At 44.3% G+C, this 22,232-nt stretch overlaps 1 protein-coding gene across 8 annotated transcripts in view; it reads left to right on the plus strand.

The window, feature by feature from the left end:
- Window positions 1–22,232, plus strand: part of MECOM (MDS1 and EVI1 complex locus) — a 344,893-nt gene that overhangs the window by 21,135 nt on the left and 301,526 nt on the right. The gene's annotated exons all lie outside the window — the stretch shown is intronic.

A 22,232-nucleotide genomic window follows, 5' to 3' on the forward strand; every position in this document is an offset into this window, starting at 1 on the left:
TTATTTAATTTTAAAATAATTTTTTAAAAAGAGGGAATCAACAACAAAACTTCTCCAGCTTTCGCTACCTATTTTAATAGCAGCTGATGTCTTTATTTTCTCTGACACATCTGGGCTAGTTTCATTTGATACCCATGGCGATGGCAACTCACATTCCCGAGTGAAAAAAAAAATGGACAGGCGAAAAAAAAAGTCAGACGAAATGTTGCATAAGTTGCGTGACGTAAAAAGCAGATGCTTATTTACTCTTTATTTGTGAAGGGGGAAAAAATAGAGGAGCGTGGAAAAGGGGAAGCGAAAGATCTCTTCGAATCACCATTAGCTTTTCTGTGAACCTTAACAGTAACAGCAGCATCCTGCATTTGATTAGGTGATTTTAAAGTGAATAATCCTGCGCCCACAATTTGAAAACAAATATGTTGTTAAATCTTCAGGTTGCTATCCCTACTTTGGAGTTAATTATGGAAACAAAATCTCACGTCCGCGACCAAATCCGTCACTTTTCCTTGCCTTTCCCTTGCTTTTCTCGCAGCGCAGCGATGCAGGGCTGCTCCTGCCCCTGCTCCGCGGGCGACATCCGACCGTCTGTAAAGTTTCTGCTCTGAGCCGCGCGTCTTGACTTTCGCTGCAGCAGCAGCAGCACTTCCCCCCCGCCCCCCGACAGATGCGTTACATTAAATAATCCTTCGGTTACAATTTGCTCATAGAGGGAATAGTATTTAAAAAGCTAGATTATTTTATTTTAATTTTTGTGCGTGTGTGTGTTTTTCGAAAGGCTTTTCCCCCTCGAAGAGCGTCTCAGTTTCATGGCAAGTGGAAGGAGGGTTGGAGGCAACCCTTGCAATGTAGTCGTTCGAGAGGAAAAGTTTGCAGCTTTTCAGTACTCTCTGGCTGGACTGGGAAGAGAAAACATTTTGTAGCCTTCACCCTCTTACTTTGAAAAGGGTAGAGATAGGGATGAAGCGCACTTATTTTATCATTTCGCTCCTGCTGCTCTGCGCGTGAAATAAAAATCGCCCCGATTGTGTGACTGTCGCTGATACCCAGGAAAGCTTTTTCTTCTTAATTATGGGAGAAGACCTGAAGCACACATTTCCTGGACCTGAATGTAAATTGCTAAAAAATAATTTTTGGGCTTTGTCCCCACAACCCTCCACCAAAAAAAGAGAAAATTTAAAAAGAAAAAGAACAAAAGAATTCAGAATAAAAAATATTTGCCACGCAGGGAATAGCTAGTGATTCTTTAAATGTCCAGCTGTAAAAATATGAGAGAAGACACGCTGAAGTCTTTCTCCCTGCCACGCTTTCGGGAGTCTACTGGTGCGGTGAGGGGTGCGGGGAGCGGTGCGGGGCCCGGGGGGGTGCGGACCCAGCCGCCCGCAGCCGCGCTGCACCTGCGGGGGCATCCCCGCTCCGCGCAGCGCCGGGCCAGGCCCCCGGCCCTAGGGGCAGTCGCTTTTCCACTCGGGTGGGTTTGTGCCCGCCTGGTGAAACCGTATCCCCGAATAACCCCCGCCCCAGCACGGGCCGCCGCAGCCGGCCCGGGGCAGCCCCCAGCCACCCAGTAGCCTCATAAAGAGACAGAAGGTGATCAGATTAGGGGAACACACGTGAATAAGGAGGCACTTGTTACTTTTACACTTTATCACCACTTTTTTACAGGCAATTTAGTGCAGTCAAGGTAGATCCAGATCCCTCTAACCATCTGAGATAGTAAAATAACACTTTCCTAAGTTTCAGCAGGCTTTCCTGCGCCTGTAATTTGCCTCAGTCTAGTACTTAAAAGGCTTGATTGAAAAACAGAGCCGGCAAGTTTATTTGCCTGTTTAAGACTCTGTCCGGGAATTTGTTTTCGAGCAGGGAAATGTTTGCCATGTCCAGGCTGCCGGCCTCTCGGCGCGGCTGTTTATTTGCCATCTCTTTGCCATCACCTCTGCCTCACTGCGCCTTTATTGCCGCCGGTGCTCGGTGTCAAACGCCCCCCGCGCCCCCCGGGGGCGGCAGCGCGGGCGGCCGCCGGCACCGCGGACACGGACCGCCCCGGGCACCGCCACCTCCCCGTGTACGGGGAGTACGTAGAGTACGGCTACTGCCCGGCACCGCCACTGACACCGGGCACGGCTCGGCCCGGCGGCGCCGCTGGCACTGTCCCCGAGGGGTTCCTACGCGGCCGGTGCCTGCACGATGGCTGCGGGACGGGAGAGACAATCCCATTATATGCCGGGCGTATTTCCACTAGGCACTTCATTAACTCTTTTCAGGGTGGAGTGCGGACGTTGGGCTTTTCTTTCCCTCTTTCTGCCTTTTTTCTTTTTTTTCCTCCCTTTTTTTTTTTTTTTTTTTTTTTTTTTTCCCTCTCTCTTTCTCTCTCGCTTTTGTTTCTTTCTTTTACTTTTTTCTTTCTCTTCTTCTCTCTTCTCCTTCTCCTCTCTTTCCCCTCTTTTCCTCTCTCTGTCTTTCTCTGTGTTCCTCTCTCTCCCACTGTCTCTTTCTCAGGGTCAGCAGTCACCAGTGAAGTTGGGACCAACTTTGCAGTGCTGCGATAGGCGATGCCGCCTGGGGCCGAGCTCTATGGTGCCTCCCGGCTGCTCCGTGGCCACACTGAGCCGGCCGCGGTGCAGGGCAGAGAAAGGACACAAAGGAAAAGGACAGTCCGAAAGGCGAGCTTGTTATTAATACAGCCCTGCCTGTAAATGAAAAATGTAACCCTTGTTAATTAACGTTGTTTACACGGGGTACAAGAAACTTAAGAAATGTTTCTACAAAGGGGAAGGAACTGTTTACAAAACTCTTTCAAAAGTGTGACATATTGCTGCAGTTCCAGCACTAAAAAGCCAAACACACTTACACGCCTTTGAAGTTGGCTGGCTGAGGCAACATTATTTGACTCGGATTCAGATATTGCTTGTAGGTATAACTAATGGCTTTTACCTAGTTAGTGGGCTGGGAGGGGCGAGGGCCTGGGCGTCGTGGCCATTGGGTCCCTCTAGAGAGCTGGGGCTGGCTCCCTGCCAGCTCTGTACAATGTCAACATTGAATATTTGAATTCCCAGACTCTATTTAACAACTTTCTAAATAAATAAACTCATTGTGTGTCTGTGTTTAAAATTATTTCACCTCTTTCATGAAAGCTACAGCATCTTATTACACTGGCCTCTCGGGCTGCTTTTCCCCTTTTTCTTTCCAAACAAACACAAACGGAGCTGAGCACAGGGTTGGGTTTTTGTTTTTTTTTTTCTGCCTCATATCTCTGCCTCTCTTCCCTTCTCATTTTCTGTCTGTCTCCTCGTGAAGCACAAGTGGAAGCTGCTCAGACATCCCACGATGTCCTTAGTGGGACGGCTCTGGGCACCCTGCTATCTAATCAGAACTAAAACCAACGCCAGGTTCACCGAGTCAGTTAAATATTAATCATTTCTAAAAGGAGGCCCATGTGAGTGCCATTGCTGCCGCAGTGCCCTGTACACACTCAATCATTTTGGCTGCTGTACCATAGGCAGGCTCCAGGGACAGCTTTCATTGTTGTTGCCATAAATGGCTATTAGTGTTCATATTCACCTATTCACCTAGTTATTTAAGTGCATGTAAGTGTGTATGTGTCTGTGCTTACTGTATATGTGTATATACATGTGCTTGCATGTATGCCTTTCTGTTTATGTCATGGAGGTATATGTAAAAAATACCTCTCTATATTTGTGCACATACAGAGAGGAAAGCAGGTAAATATGTTTGATAGCTGTGGTTGTAATTAATGTATGTACTGATTTAGAGAGGGAATGTATAGGCTGCTGGGGTCTTGCAGCCTGTGGACTCTGACTCTACATCCACACAGACTCTGAAATGTTGTGGATGTTTTGGAAACACAGAATCTATTTGTGTTCCCTGGGTTGCTTCCGAAATGCACTAATTGTGCACTTGCGTGGTGGCAGTATTCATTATAAGATATTCATTGACTTCACCTGTAAGTAAAGGTGTCTGGACAGACAAGGTGTTTCCGGCTGTCCTGGGGAGCACAGCTCCATGATAAAGCCATCCAAGTTGCTAAAGAAAAAGTAGAATGAATTTTCTGCCAGGACAGGTATGTGGTGTGGTAGGATAAAGGAAAACATCAGTGCTTGCTCTGGCCCAGGGTGGATCAGGAAAGAGCAGTGGGAAAGCAGATGGAGTTTTATAAATCTCAGCTAATGAAGACTTGTGCATAGAAATTGCCTTGCTTTGCAGTAAACCACTTTCTACACAGATGTACTTTGGAAGGGCTTGTTCAGGCACTTAAGTTTCTGACCAAGAATTTGTAATATTCTTTTATTTAAAATTTAACTAGGCTTACTGTCATTTTTTGAGCAACCCAGTGCTCTTTTGCTGTAACTTAATACATGCAGTTTTACATCATTTGAGTCTAGTTAGGCAAGGAGTAGCTTATAAAGAGCAGAAGGGTGTTTAATTGCAGATGGCTTTTCAAACTAGCAGATATAAGTGAATTGTCATATTATCCAGGAGACAGAGCTAGAACTGGACAAATGCATATTAAAATGCAGTTTATATTTTAAGTAGTGAAGGTACTTAACCAGTAAAACAGTTTACTGAGAGCTGGGTAGATTTCAACATCACTGGAATTCCTTTGTCTTAATTAAGGTTGGCTGTTTTTCTAAAAAGATATGAGCTAATCCAAACAGGAATTAATTTAGGGAATTCCTGTAGCCTGTGTTATACAGGGGGGGCAGACCAGACCACTCTTCCTGGTTTTATAATCTATGCACCTAGTTAAAGCAGTTCCATTTCATATGGAGATCTAGACTCAAGGTTGGGATCACAGGAATGCACCTAAAAAAACCTAACCGACCACTAAGAAAACTGTCTTGAGCCCAGACAATGCAGAACCAATGTCTGGCTTGAAGTCTGAGCAGTGCCGCAGGTGTCCCCAGAGCCATCCTGAGCTCAGGGGTGGTCCTGTCTTTGGATTTAAGAGCAAAGGCAATGATGGGTTTAGCAAAGATGGGAAGGGGGAATAGGATGTAAACGCTGGGGTTAGGATGCAAAGAAGGGGGACTGGGGTCATAGAGGCACAGTTACTGCTCTGCAGTGCCTTTCCCGTGGCTTCTTGGCATGTCAATGTGCAATTGGCTACTGCTGCAGTTCTTAGCAACCAGACCAGGATCCAGACAAGACCAATAGAGATCATGACCAATACACATCAGAAAGCACCTCCAGGCCCCACTTTGCTGCAGGGGGTGCTGGAGAGAGGTGTTTGCTGACAGATAAACTCAGCTAAGAAACAGTGAGGTGGGGTCAGGGACAGGTATAAAAGAGAAGCTAAAGAGAAGTGCATGTTGTTATCCCCAAGACACTGTCTCTCTTTGCATTGCCATTTTAAATCACAAAATTAAAATGCTCAGGGTATAAAGCAATGCTACCTGATCACTCATCGATCAGGCATGATCAATGTTCCCTCCCTTTTGTTTGCATTTCCAGGCTATAGTGAGGCATTGCCTTCTCCAGTACTGCTGGAAGGAAAGGCAGTCACAGAGCCATGTGGAAGGAGGGAAGCTAGTCTGCAAAAAATATTGTATTTGGTGCTAAATATGTTACAAAGAGAAAGAAATGTGAGCTAATCCAGCAATAGGAGCTGGGAAGTGAAATACAATTCATTTTATTTCAGGGTTTAATATTGTGGTCTGTTTCAGTGAAGCATTATCTTTTAAACTAGGATATGTGCAACGACATAAAACCCCACTACCTTATGGGAATGTCAAAGTTTGATCTACAAAATAAAGGAAATTCAAAGTTAAAGCTGAAATGTACCACATGGCCTCTACGTCTCAGAAACAACAGGAGGCAAGGAAGTAGCTGAAGGTATGGGCTGCACTTTAAAAGGAGCCCAGCAACCACCAAACCGCCAGCACTCGTTTGCAGATACGCAGCACAGTTCGAGCTGGGATTTGTATTGACTAGAGAGAGACTGGCTCAACAAGAGCTGTGATGATCTTGAACCTTTTTGGAAATCTTGGCTGCTGTGTGATGAGCATGAGAGCTTTATGGTGGAAGGATTACAGGTCTGGGCTTGATTGTTTTCAATAGAAACATGCTGTCCCCTTCGACACCAACAGCTTTTGTTTAGAAAATTTTATATTTGAGCAAAATTTTGATTCAGGAAAGAGATAAACCCAAGTTATAGCTTTATTCCTTTTCTGAAGAGTTGCTTGGATGCCTGAATGGGCGCACTACTTTTTAGCCCTGTTGCAACTAAATTTAAATTGCCTGTAAAATAATCTGCAGAATGGAAACTGCCACAGAACCGTAGCCTTTGCTCCCTGACCCAAACCCGTATTCCATTGCAAAGCTGCACGCTGCTCTTTCGTGATTACAGCAAGTTAGAAACCAGAAGAGCAGGACTTCTATGAATAGGTTATTTTTGGCAATTGCATCACCAATTATGTATAAAATTTCAAAAAATATGAGTTCTGCCAGTTTGATCTCTGAGAAGGCTACAGAAAATGAAAGCTTTGAGACTGCTGTAACATCATACTATTTTGTCTATTAGATATCATTAGATTACGAGAATACTGAGACCTTCGTATCAACCAATCTAACACAATTTTCCCAGGTGGCTTAAATCAAAAAATTAGCCATAAATATATTTTGTATAATGCAATTTATTATGGATGTTTATTGTGTGCAGTGGGAAAATGTTTGGTTTCGGATGATCTTACTGTATAACATGTGCCCTACTGAAAATGTTTATACTGCAGCAGCCTGCAAAGGCCTCAGCTTAATTCTGAGAACGGCCGGGCTACACGCTCCGACAGCCACAGGAAGGCAGAGCCCTTCCCCTGGAAATTCAGTGGGGCAACAGCCTCTTGTATGGGACATGTGCAACAACAAAAAAACTTGGCAGTGGGGGAAGAACTGAACGCTGGAGAAAACTGGAGGGTATTTCTGAGCAATGTTTTTTACTAGGGAAAATGGGATTGAAATGATACTGTCTCCCAGCAGGTCCTGTTACACTGGGATGGTGGGCTCACCTATACCCTATGGATGTTTTGCCTCCTGCATCCTGTATTTTCTTAAGCCTCCTCTTGTTTCATCTGGGTTTGGCAAGTGGGGCTCTGTACTCACATCCACCCGTGGTTCCAGATTTGCCCTTCTGCAGTGAAGAGCAGAGGCTGCCCCAGCCCTAGGGACCTAGGAGTCCCTGTGATGGACAATATCCACTGTCTGCTGGGGGTGCTGCCACAGTGGGCTGATATCTTCAGAAAAACATCTTCTGCCCCCTCTCCAGTTCCTCTGCACAATGTTTGCATGCTGGAAGGGGTGAAATCATTCCTCAGTTAAAAAAAACCCTCAAAAACCTCCCCTGCCTCAAGCTCCTTCACACATGTATTAACACCAAACTGGCAAAGCCAATGGAAAAGGATTTTGCATTCTGGCAGCAGAGCTGGCTCAGTCCTCACTGTGGGCCTTATCCCAAAGCCACTGGAGCTGAAGGAGCTTGTACTGACTTCAACGGGCTTTGGATCGGGTCTGGGAGGAATCCACTTCCCTTCATCCTCAGGGGTGGGGGGTGTGTATTTATCAGCAGCTTTTGCTCTGTGGTGAGCCCCAAAATGTGATGTTGTAACAGATACCTGGATTTACATCAGTGTAAGTGAATTAGCTTGGCCCTGTAATCTGGTCTCATTTAGGAGTCATTTTAGCCATTACAATGAAATATGAACGCCGCTGATGGGGGGACTGTGGTGGCTTTACATACTTGTTTCCTGCTGTGCCCCATCCCTTCCCCATGCTCTCCATTTCTCCCATCAGTCAAGGACTGCTGGGGGCTACAACAGGCACTTGGGGGTGCTGGAGGGGTGCAGCACTCCTGGATTGTGCTGCAGGGCTCTGCGTCCCAAGGACTTTGGTTTTCTAAATAGCCTGAATTTGTACCTTCTAAACAAAGAGCTTTGCTGCTGAAAGGACCTGGTGCCTCTAGTAAACGCTCCATTTAATGGCTCCCAATTTCATCTCAGACAAACAGAAGGAATGTGAGAGACAAACACTGACCGCTGGAAAAAAATCACCCCAAACATATCTAAAACATGGCTTGAGTCAGTGGTGGTGCTTATATTTTTGATTTAAAAACCATTTAACATTTCCAATGTCTGACAGAAATGATTAACCTTCCCCTCTTGAAAACTCTTTACAATCTGAACTTACCACAGCACGTTTTATTTACTTGCACCTTGGTGAGGAATTAAGCAATGCTATTTGTGAGTTTTTAATCTTTCCCATTCTCTTTGTGTCTCTGCATAAAGGGAGAAAAGGGAACATATTGTATGAAAGAATTTTGAAGTGATGTTTCTATTTTCCTTTTTTTAGGCTCTTGATATATTTTTGGCTGCAGGGACTGGCATGGAATATTGGTCTAAGAATACACAACATAGAAAAGCAAAGGGACACCAGCTGTATCTGAGTTAACAGCACTGCTTTACACTTTTGCTGTTTCATTGTTATTGTATCATGACAATGGTTTTTCACAATAATGAGGACTTGTTAACTGTTAAGTGTAAACATTATTATCTATTTGCCCTGATTCTTACAGTTCATACAGTAAGCTGTATCTCAGTACTCACTGGCTGCCTGTGTAAGTGCTATTAAACATTTATGGTCCACCTGAATAATTACAATCCACGAGTTTGTGGTCCACGGTGCAATGGAAGTTACCAGATAAAGCTGATATAACTGAGATATGAAGCAGTTATGCATTAGGTCACTCCAGATGATGCAAATCAGAGAGATCTGATGGAATAAAACTGTTCAGTGTCTGTAATATCAGTGACCAGGCTCAGAAAGAGAGTAAAGGTGAAATTACCTATACAGAACCAAACCCTGAGTGAAAACAGAACCAAGACTGAGCCAGAAGGGGTGGCACAGAGTTAGACCCAGGCTGGGATGCAGCAAAGCTTCCTAACTGGTGCTTTCACCAGGCACCACGCTGAAGGATCAGCCATGGACCAAACCCAGAAGATTTATTTCCAACCTGACGTTATTATTTATTATGACTTGAATTAAAGCAGCGACCGCAGAACCCAGCCAGGACTGGATGCCTGTTGAGCTGAGAGCTCTGTGCAAACATGGGCAGCATGCATGGAACTTAGGCCCTAAAAAATGCAGATTAAAATTTGGGCCTGCTGCCCTATGTATGCAATTACAGCATCATTGAAGGGAGAAATAAAATCCTGAGGAGAAATGGTTGCTTTGAGGAAAATCCTTGGTGTTGATGTGGAGTGCTAAGCTTTCCGCTTGCACATAGGTGGATGTGCTTCAGCTTTAATCCCATCAGACCTCTTCCTCTGCTTGCAAAAGGCCCCCCTGGCTCCATTTTAGACCACTCTATTACTTTTGGCTGGGTCCTTAACCTTAGGTGATCAAGCTGTGTTAAGCTATGAGTATCCTTGCAGCATCACCCACTTGCTTTCAAAGAAAATAGCTCTGAGACTTGCTGGGAAGGAAGAGGGCAAAACCAGCAGATAATCCAGCCCCATAAAATCCCCAGGTTGTGGTTCCACCCTGCTTTCCATCCGGGTGCTACAAGAGGGACACAAGCAGTGTGGCTGGCAAGTGCCAGCAACCAAGGAGTCTCTCAAGCCTAGAAAGTTTATTAAGGTTCTTTTTAAGTCTGTGCCAATAAAAAGGGTCCACTCAACCTCTGAGAGAGGCTTCATAAGCTCAGTTTTATGTTCGGATAATTTGGAGCCAAACCATCACGGAGCTCACATACAGAAATACCCCGTGGAGCATCACAAACTGCAAAGAAAATATATCGAGGAAACAGGGGACTGATAATTTTATGGCTTTCCTTGGATTCAAGCAGTAAAATGGGCTTTATTTAGCAATTTCCTAACTTCTGATTGCAATTTTGTTACCAGTGCAACAGTTTTAGACATAATATTTTGTAAATAGGGAGAAATTGTAGAAGCCAAGCTACTATGGCTTTGTGCACAGCATAAGGACCTGCTGTGGGAAGCAGTGCTCTTGGTTCCCAAAATGCTGGATTTTTGCATCAGACCCCTGGGTAGGACATGGCAGCTGCACTCAGCTCTGCTACACGTTGACCCCAGTATGGCTGGGTAAACCCTTGGAAGGAATTTTCCTTTTAAATTGTTTGCATTTCTAATTTGAAATATGTTTAAGAGCCCTGATTTTTACAGATGAGGTGACTGTCACAATCTGAAGGCTCATCTTCCAAAACAGAGTCTAATCAAATCACTTATCCTATAGCCTTTTGCCCAAAAAATGTGTGTGTAAATTAAAGTTCAGAATTCCTTTGATAGAATTTACAAGACAACTCTCTACTGTTCCCTTCTGACATGAATAACTATTTTACACTCAGCATGGTTCATCTTTTAAAAATCTATTTAACAGTGTAATAATTCACACCCATTCTTTTTTGGGAAGTAATTTAGAGAATAAAAATTAGATGTAGCTGGGCACTGGAGGGAATACTGCTGATACATGCAACAACTCAAAATGTTGAGGGAAATGATTATGGGTATGGAAGAAGATGCCATCTTGACCTTGGAGGTTTGTTTATTAGACACTAAGTCACCAGCATTTCTTCTTCCAGTTGTAACTGGTCTGAGGACTCAGTATAACCTTAAAAGCACTTTCTGGGGTTTTAAACAGAATTCAGACCTCATCCATACTCAGTATTATTTATGTAGCCTGAATGAGAAAAGGGAATGCAGAGACCACTGTGGGAAAGGAAAAAAAGGGAGGAAAAGCTAGAGAAAAAGGAGTACTCATTCTGATGGCTGTATTTCTTTTTCAGCTTCTGGTGCCACAGAGCAGAGGGAATGAGAAAATATTTGATGTCTTTCTACCCACTTTGTTTATTCACCCTGTGTGTATGATAGCCAGTAACCATCAAATTTGTCCTGCCAGCCTTCTGTATTTCACTGGAAGTAAAGGGCTGTCTCTCTCTCTATGTCACCAGCCCCAGTTGCTGTCCCAGCATTAAACCATGACAGCTAGCACTGGAAATAAGATGGAAGTGACTGGACAGTAGGCAGGGATGGATGCGGGAGAGGACTGGGAGATGGGATGTGCCTGATGGATTGCCATCAGACCCCCGAGCAAATGGAGGCAAACAAATCAGCTCTGCTGGCACCTTTCTGCAGAGGAATATTAAAGTAACTCAGGACATCTGATTTAAGAGATGATCATTGTTTTTCAAATACTTAATAGGCCCTGAACAAGCTGTTCTCCACAGTTTCCTCTCCCCAGTACTATACCAGTTACATATATATATACAAATACACATATATATACATATATACAGGAGCTCAGCAACTTAACATGGCTAAATAACCTCCACGCATCCTGACCTCCTGTTTAGTCTCCTGTTCCAGAGGCTCAGTGTGTACTAAGGTGCTGGGCTTACTGTTCAGGTCCACATATTTCCTTTGGGTTCTTGCTCTGCAGAAATAGCTGTGCTCTGCGGGTCGGTGAAGATCCAGTTGAAGCCTGTGAGGGCTGGATGGAGCAGTGTTGCTTTAGGCTCCCTGCCTGCAGAGTGACATATCAGAAGCAATAAGTCTGAGCCTGAGCTGATGTCTAACAGCATTGGAGAGCAGGCTGGAAGGCTGAACTTCTGCAAAAATGAAAGCAAGGAATTTAACAGCAGTAAAAAAAGAGGTTAAGGAGAGAACAAAAAGGAAAGGAAATAAAAGTGATATGAATGGCTAGAAAAACAGCTAAGTCCGAATATTAAACCTCTGCTGCTGTATTTTGACATTGGACTGAGTTAATAGAAGTACACATTAAGATGGAAGAGGGTACTTAATTATCTGCATCATTTTGATATAGAAAATATTTTAGAAAAAGATACTTTCTGTGTATTCCAATCTGCCAGTAGCTTGAAGACTTAGTCTGCAGGAGTCTAGCAAGAGAAAGTATGTTTTACTGGTGAGATTTTCAGCCAAACTCTCTCAGTCTTGGAGTTTCTTCTCCCTTTCTTCTCCAAGATACCTTTCTCCCGACTGTCAGAGGAGCAGAAGCAGACAGCCCTTTCCCCAGCCCATCAGATGTGGCCTGCCCAGCCATACCTCCTGTCAGCCACAGGAACCACACAGATAGTGCTGGCTCGGAGGGGTTTTTTTATCCCTTAGCACACTGAAGGAACAGCCCCAAAGCACACAGAGCTAAACCTGATGTAAAACTGGTGTGAGGCTAGAACCTGCTTTGGCAGAGGATGGACTCAATGGGGCTCTGCTGGCTGTTTGCCTTGGGATCTGTCCAGAGTGGGGAAAAAGTAGATACAGGGCAGTCTTCACTCTGTCAAGGTTTTTTCTAACCTTTAGAATTTAAAAGCAGAAAATATTTACAGTTCTTTAAAGTAAGGATTTTTCTCTCCCTTTTGGATCTCTGGAAGTTCCTGGGGATTGTGTTGTTCCATGAGCATCACTTGTTTCAGAACACAGGATCATGGTGAGACAGCCCTCTGGAAATATCCTTCTACACTTGCTTTCATGGCTGTGTAACAGCATTATTTTATTTATCCATCTCTCATTCTACTTCTCAATATACAGAATTTCAAGACTATCCATCACTCACTTTTATATTTTCTAGACCTCAGTGCCATTATCACTTTTTAGGATATCTTTCCAGTATTACAAGTACACTGATCCTAGTGGTTTTCAAAAAATAAGTATATAAGGTCTTTGAAAAACTTTGTTGAGATGTGCAATACCAGCTGAAGAGAAGCAAAAGATTAGACTGGAGTTATGTCATTACTGCCTTCCTGAGCATTCAAGTGAGGAAAGGCTGTTAACTAAGTTGTGGGGTTTTTTAAGAGGGGAAAAAAAAAGCTGTGTGAGAGTGCAGGACATCTGCTTTTATAAGTCTACACTAGAGAGCTGTGCAGCACCTGATGTTGCCCTCTGCAGCTTTTCAGGTACCCAGCCTGCCCAGCTGGTTTCTTCCTGTGTCTGCATCAGGATTTCTCAGGTTTTCAGAGGCTTTCCTAGCGTTCATGCACCTTTCATGCTCAATTGCCTGAGGTATGATGGGATACAGGGATGAAGATCACTCAGTACAAAAAACCAAAAAGATACTGCAGCGAGGGTATGTCCTGCTTCTCCTGAGCTCCCACTCTATGCAGTTGGGCAGGGACCTTCTCAGCTGTGCCACATCATGTTGAAATTGGGCTCTCTATTTTAAGGCTGTTTGCAAGATAACTACCAAACCAGAATGTTGGATCCCTCCTAGGCAGCAGCAGCAGCTATGTTTTGTTTTTTTGGTTTTTTTTTTTTTTTTTGTCATCTCCCCCCTGCTGAGAATTTTGCTGTTCATCCTGTTGGACACTCTGGAAAGCGTTGCTGCTGTTTTAGACTTTGCTCCAGGCAGCGTTGTGTTTGTGGAGCCAGTGTCTCAGGTGGTGGTGGGTTGGGGCTAGGGGGTGATTTGCCTTTGGGGCTTTGGCACAGTGTGGAATTGCTTCTTTGCTGCCTCAGTTTCCTCAGATGCGGTCTGCAGTTGAAGCTGGAGGTGTTTCCATCTCCTTTGTATAATTAACACTGTAACAGTAGTCTCAAGGTATTATACAAGTACTGATATCAACAAAACACTCTTCCTCCTGGAGTCTGGGCAGCAGCTACAAGAAATGATCTCAAGTTTTCTTGAGAAATACATAATTTTCTTTGTTTCTGCAAAGTTTTCACTTATTTAGTGTTGTGTCTACTTTCAGTGTTGGTTACAAAATCCCAAAGCAATAGGAGGAAGGCTTTTTTTTCTTTCCTTGTGTGCTTTTCAGATGATGTTGTAGATTAGCTCGGGGGAACTACAAATCACTCTGTTCCCAGCACAGTCTCCCCATCAACAACTAAAATGTTATGGGAGTAGGCGTTGGTCTGTAGGTCTTGTTTTACTTTCTGCTGCAGCCTTGGGTGCCAGCACCTCCATTGCTTCCTTTTCTAGCCTCGTGACTCCACCATATTCTGTGTATTTCCCTCAATGTATAGAAATATACATAAAAAAAAAAAAAAAAAAAAATCACTCATTTTTGCCTCCAGGTTTAGATCTCCACGAGCCAGCAGCAGAAGCCTCTGTCTCTCTTTAGTTTCATGCTGCCCTGGTCAGTGGTGCATAAGAAAGGAGATGGCTTTGAGGATGCTCAGAGACTGTTCTCTTGAAATCCCACAGTGTGTTGGGCACAGGGAGAGCTTTGGCTGTTGTATTTGCAACAACAGAGGTGAGGGAATAACATATTTTTGGTTAATAAGCAAGAAAAGTTGTGCTAATCCTCTAACAGTGTCTGATAAACCTGGCAGAGGCAGGTGGTGCTGTCCCAAAAAGGCTTTGGTGGCTATGGCAATGCTGAGGGGTCTGTTGGAGACTGCTGCTGTGGAGAAGCAACCTCTGGAGAGGGCAGGATCTGCTGAAAAGCCACTTAACTTCTTGTGCTGCCCTCAGAGCTGGCCTGGGGTGCAGTCCCATGTTGGTCCCAGCATTCCCCACATTTATGGGAACCATGGGCTTTGCAGAGCCAGCAGCCACCTCTGGTCTGAGCCATATCAGAAGCAGGAACGTGTTGATTCATGTAGAGCACAGAATGAGAGATGATAATTTTTGGTTTTCATGATTTGAGGATGATTCCTTCTTTTTTTTCATGGCCATGTTGAAGGGGACTTGCATGTCTGATGCCCTGGGTCAACAAGCAGGCTGCTAGAGGCTGGCGCATGCACATGGGTGAAAGTGTGGGTCATGGCAGGCTCTGGCACCACCTAGCTGGCTTATCTGTAGCTGGGGGTTCAGCATGTGGCATTCTTTTACTGGACCGGTGATGTCTGCTGTGAAAAAAACCCTGGAAATTAATTTCTGAGCAGGCTAAGACATCACTAACCATTTAAACTTGTAAACCTGTGTTTATCCAACGTTAACAGATGTACTGTAAATGAGTTCCTGTGCTCTCTGCTGGTTCACTAATGGCACTTGTTTATAAGTACTTTATGTTAACAGCTATTTGGTGCCTATTAGTTTTTCCTTGGTTAATGTTATATAATAAAGCAAACGCTAGCCAAAAGCAATAGTAATACGCTAAACAAAAAATCCAAATGCTGGGTGAGAAATGTAATGGAGCGAGGGCTGAACTCTGGTGGGACTTTGGTTTAATCTGAAGGTTAAAAAATGTTATAATTTGGGTTTAAGTAAATTTGCTCTTCAGTCCCAGAGGTCTTGCTCTTGTACTTCTTGTGCCTCCAAAGCTTCCGCTAATGCCGATGGGAGTCTTGGGTGCACAAGAAATGCGGGTTCAGGTACTAAAGTTACAGATTGGCTTGGACCAAAACCCTTAATCCAAATACCTCTGGCTTTTGAAAGCAGTTGCCAATTGGATTTGAATCTGGACACAAACATTGTGGCTTGAGCTCATCTGAGCTCACTTACATCTGTGTAAATCTGTAGTATGGCCCCGATCCAGTAAAGCACGTAAATATGTGCTTAATTTGACTTCAAGGGGACTATTGTGCGCTTAAAGCTAAGCATGTGTTTAAGTGCTTTGCTGGACTGAAGTCCAAATACATGGGAGTCAATGAAATGACACCAAATAGTGCAGTCTAAGTGAGATCTGAAATGAACCAAAATGTTTGCATTTCTACCTGGAAATGAACACTCTGTTCATATCCTACATATCCTGCATGCGCTTTGTATTTTCATCCATCTGCACATAATGTATTCTTTACAGTAACCTGTCCATTCAGTACAGTAAAAAAGAAATATACTTTGAATTTTCCTGTTCTATTACTCATATTTCATGAAATGTGTTCTTATGCCAAGTGTCTGTTTATATATATTTATACATGTTGTTTCTTTATTGATATTGGCAAGATACAAGAAGAAAAGAAATATTTTACAGTTAAAAACTTGTAAACAGTTTTATCCCTCATTTAAAACATTTTTAAAAGATTTTTACCTGACATGGTCAAATTACTTTAACTTATTTTTGGTTTTGCCAGCCTGACCAATATGAAAAATATTTGCTAAAGATACGGGTTTATTTTTAGCTGCAAATACATGTTAAGCATGTTTACAATTAAGTGACACGTGAATATGCCTTTTCACTTAACTGCTAAATGCCACTTTTGTGCTTTAAATTCCACTTTTAGTGATTGCCACGCTACATAAAGCTGTCACTGAATATTTTCATGTGAATACATTCATACCTGTTAAAAGATTGTGTATCGCTTATTGGCTGCTGAGAACACAAAAGGGTTAATTGAGCCCAGCCCTGCAGAGGTGGCAGAAGCATAGACTAGAATTGGGAATTAAACCCAAAACAAATACAAGAAGAAATAGCCCCGGTGCCTGTGTATGATGACCACAATGCAGACATAAGGAAGTGTAAGCTGCGAATGTCTGTAGGTTATTAATGAGGTAATAGAAGCAAAATTAGGTATCAGCAGGGTTTGGCTCCATTTGACTAAAACAGAGATCTTTTATCTCAGAATGCTCTAGGAAAGACTCATAAGCTGTGATTTGGTGGTCTAGGCTGTGCCTATCTTGGTTATGGGAGTTGACTCACACCATTTAAGCTCACCAGTGTTTTCCACTTAGGACAACCAGATGTGGGATCAGATGCAGAGAATGGCTGGCTGGGGAAAGGAAAAAGGTTTGCATGGCAGTTTGAGAAAAAAGATGTTTTTGAGTGCTTATTTTTGAATCAAAAGAATATTTTACACATCAGCTTTGAGCATCTGGAGAGTAGATACTATTTTCTTGCAAAGTGGGGGAAGCATGTAGCAGCAGTGCCAAACCCCTCTGTGTCCAGCACTGACTGCTGCAGAGGGTGAGAATGGCTCCCATTGATTTCGGCAGCTTCCCTCTGGATTACTTTAGAAATCCCTCTGGATTGACTCTTTTGGATGAGAGCAGAGCTTGGTCACAGACCTCTGATCAAGACTCAGTATTTTTTCCATTTAAGAATAAACTTTTCTCCAAAATAAAGGAAAAATACCCCTTGCATCACTCTGAGGCTGACAGCCAGAGATGCTGCTGATGCATTGTGTGGAGTGATCTGCCCTGCCCTGATTCCTCCTCAGCCCTACTGTCACCCAAGTAAGTGGCAAAACTCCCATTAAGTTTAATGATGGAGAATCGACTCTAAATGAATAAGGTTTCCCTTTGAGAAAAATCACTAAAGGATTCAATTACACCATAAATGTATTCAGTGGTCATGAAGTGATTCTGTGTGTATGTACAGCCAAACCCTGAATTCCTTCTCGAGTAAGTGTCTGGGTGAGGATTGATTACAAATCCTGCTCTAAGTTACACCCAAATAACTCCTCCAGAGCTGATGGCATTCCTTCCTCTTTCCCTTGCATGGGCAGCATGGAGAGGCTGAACTGTGTGGTGACCATCACATCCCACTTCTGCTTCCCTCGGGTGGGAGCTGGGAGGGACAGTGTTTGTCCCTGTGGCTCTGTGAGCACCTGTGGTGTGATGGAAGTTACACCAAGGGTGGTTTGGGCTCTTCAGCCTTTGAAGAGCTCTGGCATGATGTAATTCCAACCCTGTGAGCTGCTGCAGGACCCTCAGGTTGAGAGATGCCCAATAAATCTCTGTTGCTGGGTTTTGTTACCTGCCTGCTGTGTTACATGAGTAATGACTTAAGGTAAAGAATGGGTATTGGAGAAACGGGCAATTAACAAAATCATCCTTCTGTGTTTTCTGCTCAGCTTCCGTGACTGGCATTTTCCAAAGCTGGGCAGTTATGATTTGTAGCCTCCCTCTTTCACAACTGCAATGGCAGGTCTGGTTTGAAACCTGGCAATCCTTGGACATTTTCTCTGATTTCCTGCCCTTGTATTCCACTCAGCCAGGGCTGGTCTTCCAGAGAGCCATTGGTATCTGCCTTGACGAGATGTTTCTGTGCCACAGTTTATTTAATTTTTTTTTTCCAGAGTATGGGGCTGCTTTGTGAGTGGCCCAATGCAAGTGCATTAGCAAAGTGAGCCCGCTGTAAAATATTGCTGCATCCAGCTGCCCCATCAATAGGTCAAGCTATTTGTCCCATCCAGACAGGGTGTCTAGCTCTCCTGGCAGTGTCCCTTGCTCTGGCATGGGAAAACTTGTTTTGTTTAGCACTAGGAAAACAATATGTATAAATAGTAATGCCTGAACCTAAACACTGCTGTTGCCTTTATGCATGGGGTGCTGTGTTACTGGTTATTTACGATAGATTTTTTTTTCCTCCCCCTTTTTCTTCTCGGAGGACTTGAGTCTCAGCCTGCAGAATAGCTGCCGTTGAGTGGAAGCATTCCTGCTATTTTCCCCTCAATTCAGAGGAAGCCATGCACTTGTTGTGTTACCTTGGTGAATCGAAAGTGGTTTTCACTTCCCTTAATTAAGGCTCCTTTGGCGCTGGCCCCTCCACGGTGGAGAGCGGAGCGCGCTCGGGAGTGCTGCCGCTGATTTGAATTCCTAAATTCCTCTCCTTGCAAACTTCAAAGGCAAGTATATTGCTCTGTCTAAGAGGCACCAATTATGTAAACCCTGGGCTATTCAGAATGTTCCATAATTATTTATTTTCAACGAAAGAGGTTTTAACCCAAACCAGACAGAAAACTGGCATTTCTCCAGTTATTAGATTCTATAGAAAAAAGTATTAAACAATGGGCAGGGTAACATGGTAGATTAGTGTCCCTTCATCTTCCTGACCTGGGCATGTGTCAGAGCTGTACTGAGCTGACCAAAATTACTTTGATTTGATGGCCATTAAAGGTCAGGAGTGGAATGGGATCAGACGTCTCAGTTGAGACTGAAGCTCACAACATTATATATTGATAGTAATTAAGTTGTTTCATTTAATAAGCACCATCAGATTTAAAGGCATTGTTACAGTATCGGGGCTGGGAGGAGGAAAGCAGCAGCTGGGATATGGGATGGGGTGGGGGAGAGAGGGAGAGAGAAAGGGTTCTGGAATGAGTGAAATATGTCCCTGGAGTAATTTTTTATTTTATAAACTGAATGCAAACCTGATGAAGAACTATGGAAATGAGCAGTCATGCTGGATACATACACACAGTCTCTCAATATTCCCATACTGTGGGTAATGAAAAGTGCCTTCAGGGATAGGGTGGCCTTACCATTCATCAGTGCCATAGCCTTAAGTGGGTAATAACTAAGAGCTCCCATATCTAGTGTGTATATAAATTCTAGCTCCTCAGTATATTTGCTGTGGAGCGTATTTAATTTATACAATTCCTTAGCTTTAAAGCTGTCAATTGACAACATTCAATCTGTGAGCCTGACTGATAAAAGGGAAGGGAAGAAGTGCTCTCTAGTGGCTAGAGCAGGAGGAGGGCGTGGGAGCCAAAGATCCACGTGGGGAGCAGAGTTGTGCTTCACCTGGGCTTTCCTCTGAGGCTGAGTAACCCTCTCCATGCTTTTCTCTTTGTCCCTTTGGGACACAAGCTGGTCCCTCTGCCTGGCAGATGTTGCATACATCTCCAGTCAGCAGACAACCATCTTCCATGAGGATGAAGGCATCTCTTTTGCCTCCAGTGGTCATGGGTATAGACTCCCCCTGTGCCTCTGACCCCCGTGAGTTTGGGAGATGCTAAGGGAAGTGGGTTGCCCACATCTATATTGCAGAGATGTGTAGGATCAATAATTGTGTTTGGAAGTTGGTGATGGATCTGAGTGCCTTTTGGGAGGAGTAAGATGGGAAGGAAACGCCAGCCCAGTAAAAGAAAGGGAGTCTGGTAAGTGAGGGCTCTGTGGATGCACAAATGGATGTTCAACTGCCAGTGCATGCAAATGCAAGAGCTGACTCTGTCCTCAGACACAGCAGTGATGGGGGTTGCAAGTCTCCACAACTGAGTGATGTGCCAGTCTCTCAAACACTATAAAGAGAGCCAGGCTCTCACACTTCAATAAATTTGGGAAGTTGAAGGGAAAATGGCCAAGCAGTTTGGAATTCAGCTTCTTTGCACATTTTTCACTGCACGAAACAAGCTGCTGTTAACAGGGAGCTTTGTTCTTGATCCATGTTTCAAATGCCCTTGTGTCAGGGAGGGGCTGGTCCAGAGCTTGGCTCAGCTTCCCTTTATTGTAAGATGTACTGGTTCCTCCTGACCCTAAGCTGCTGCTGAGCTGCCAACACCTGGCTGCCCTACAAGGGGCCTTTCTAGTGGCATGGTGACATCACCTCCACAGGTGGCTGTGCTCACCCAGGGAGACTTGCAGAAGTGCAAGTCTGATGAGAATTGCAGAAGTGCAGCTCTGAAGGCAGTGGTGATCCCCACTGATCAGCTTGTTGCTGGACCCGAGGGACAGCAGGTGCTTGGTGTCCTGCTTTGGGTTCTCTAGGCTGGTGTTCCTCAAGGTTTTGGCCTATGCATTGGGCAGAGATGTCAATGGGGCCACATTTCAGATGAAGGATGTTGTAGGGCAGGTGCTGGCCAGGTCTTAGAAGAGCTTGCATCTCCTTCCCCTGATGTATGGCCACACATCTTGCTGATAGAGGGACCAAGAGGTTAACCTGGCTTTCAGGATAATTTCTTCCTTTATATGGGACTTTGAGAAATGTCATGCCTTGCATGTGGAAGCTTTTTAAAAGTAATTTAATATATTGATTGGGGGGGGAAACAATAATGAGAGTGGACTGGATGGAGACTTTGTAGATGAAGCATGCTGAGATTGTTGCTCTTAGGAAAGAGTTGTGCAGTAGGATGCTTCTGTGGGCTTGTGTGGTTACTGGATTGTGTAAGAGGAAACCCCACTTGCCCTGATGGTCAATCAATCCACTGAAAGTTCTCTTTGCCACCTGAAGCTCCAGATAGTGCCTCAAAATGTAGTTTGAGAACATCCTCTTTAATTCTGAGCTTCTGCATCACCTGTTGCCCAGCCTGCAGTGCTGTGGTTAGGTGGAAAGAAAGAGAAGTAACCTACTAGTAGAGCCTGCAGGAGCAGGATAAACATTCTTCAAGATGCTAAAATAATTGGGCAGGAGAGCCTGCTCCAGATGGGAGTTTATAAGTTCAGCTGGAGTTTCAAGTGGCTGAAGCTTTGCCGTTACTGTTGAATGAGCCCATGGAGCTCAGCTTCCCACAAAGTTCTTTGGCTTCAGGCAGCCGAGAGTGGAAACGATTGCGTGAACCGGGAGGTGCCGGATCCGGCTGAGAGCCGTGTGGGCCGAGCAGGAAGCATGGCATGGGGCAGGAGTCCAGGAAGAGGATGTGAGGAGGAGTGGGTACTGCGTTCCTGGAAAGCGGGATGCGAGGAAGCGTTGCCGGAGGAGGTGGTGAGCGGAGGCGGGGTGCTGGTTCGAGCACAGTAGCCTGCAGGACAGAAGATGCACATCTAAGCGGAAAAGTGCTGGCTGGGCTGGATTTGGGGTTGCTTTGGGCTCAGATTCAGGAATAAAACATTTTTTTGGCTTCCCAATGCCCCATCCATGCTCCTCACTGGAGACCTCGCATTTCTTGGTGCGGTTGGCTCTCGTATCCACTGCGTAATTCTCCTGCAAAACTCTTACTACTCCGTACATCTGTGACCCAACCCCTTCAAGCAGACCATTTTTCAATCACTGCTGAGCACCTTATTTGAGCAAAATAACTCCATTAGAAAAGGGTCCCAGCACAATCGATAAACAAGCATCGAGTAGAGATAAATAAACTTGAAGCGGACATCATAATTAACCTGCTGGGGGGAGAGCAAAATGATTTAGTGATGATTGAACATTTGGCAAAGAAATTTTAGCTGGTGCTTGCTTTGTCCAAATTCTTGTAATGGGAGAAAAATCTGCTGAAAAATTACTCGAAACGACCCAAATTGCAGTTCAGAGCTTTCAATAGCCAAGGTAAGAAACAACAAGAAAGCTTATCTGCCAAATAAGGTCTGCAACAGGTCCTGGAGGGCTGTGATGGGAATAAACCTGTTGAAAGTTAAACAAAACCCTGTACTGCCCCAGTACAAAAGAAGGAAGGAAGGTGATCGCTGCACAACGCTGCTGCACGGCATGAAACCCCTCTGCCCTTCTAAGAATAAGCCTTCCAGAATATGGGTCAGGAAGCAACGTGGCTTCAGCCTGGATGCCTAGTGAAAAACAAAGTGATTGTTCAGTGGTATGTTAATATAGCAGGTGCAGTTTTATTTAAACAAGAGGTAGCTATTGTTTTCTGGAAGTGTGGTGATTTACAGGCTCATAGCTTATCCCGGAGGATCAGGGTGTTAAGTCATGTGTGTGTATGTGTGTT

This window comes from Heliangelus exortis, chromosome 9 (genome assembly GCF_036169615.1).
Source record: "Heliangelus exortis chromosome 9, bHelExo1.hap1, whole genome shotgun sequence".
In the NCBI taxonomy this organism is placed as follows: Eukaryota; Metazoa; Chordata; class Aves; order Apodiformes; family Trochilidae; genus Heliangelus; species Heliangelus exortis.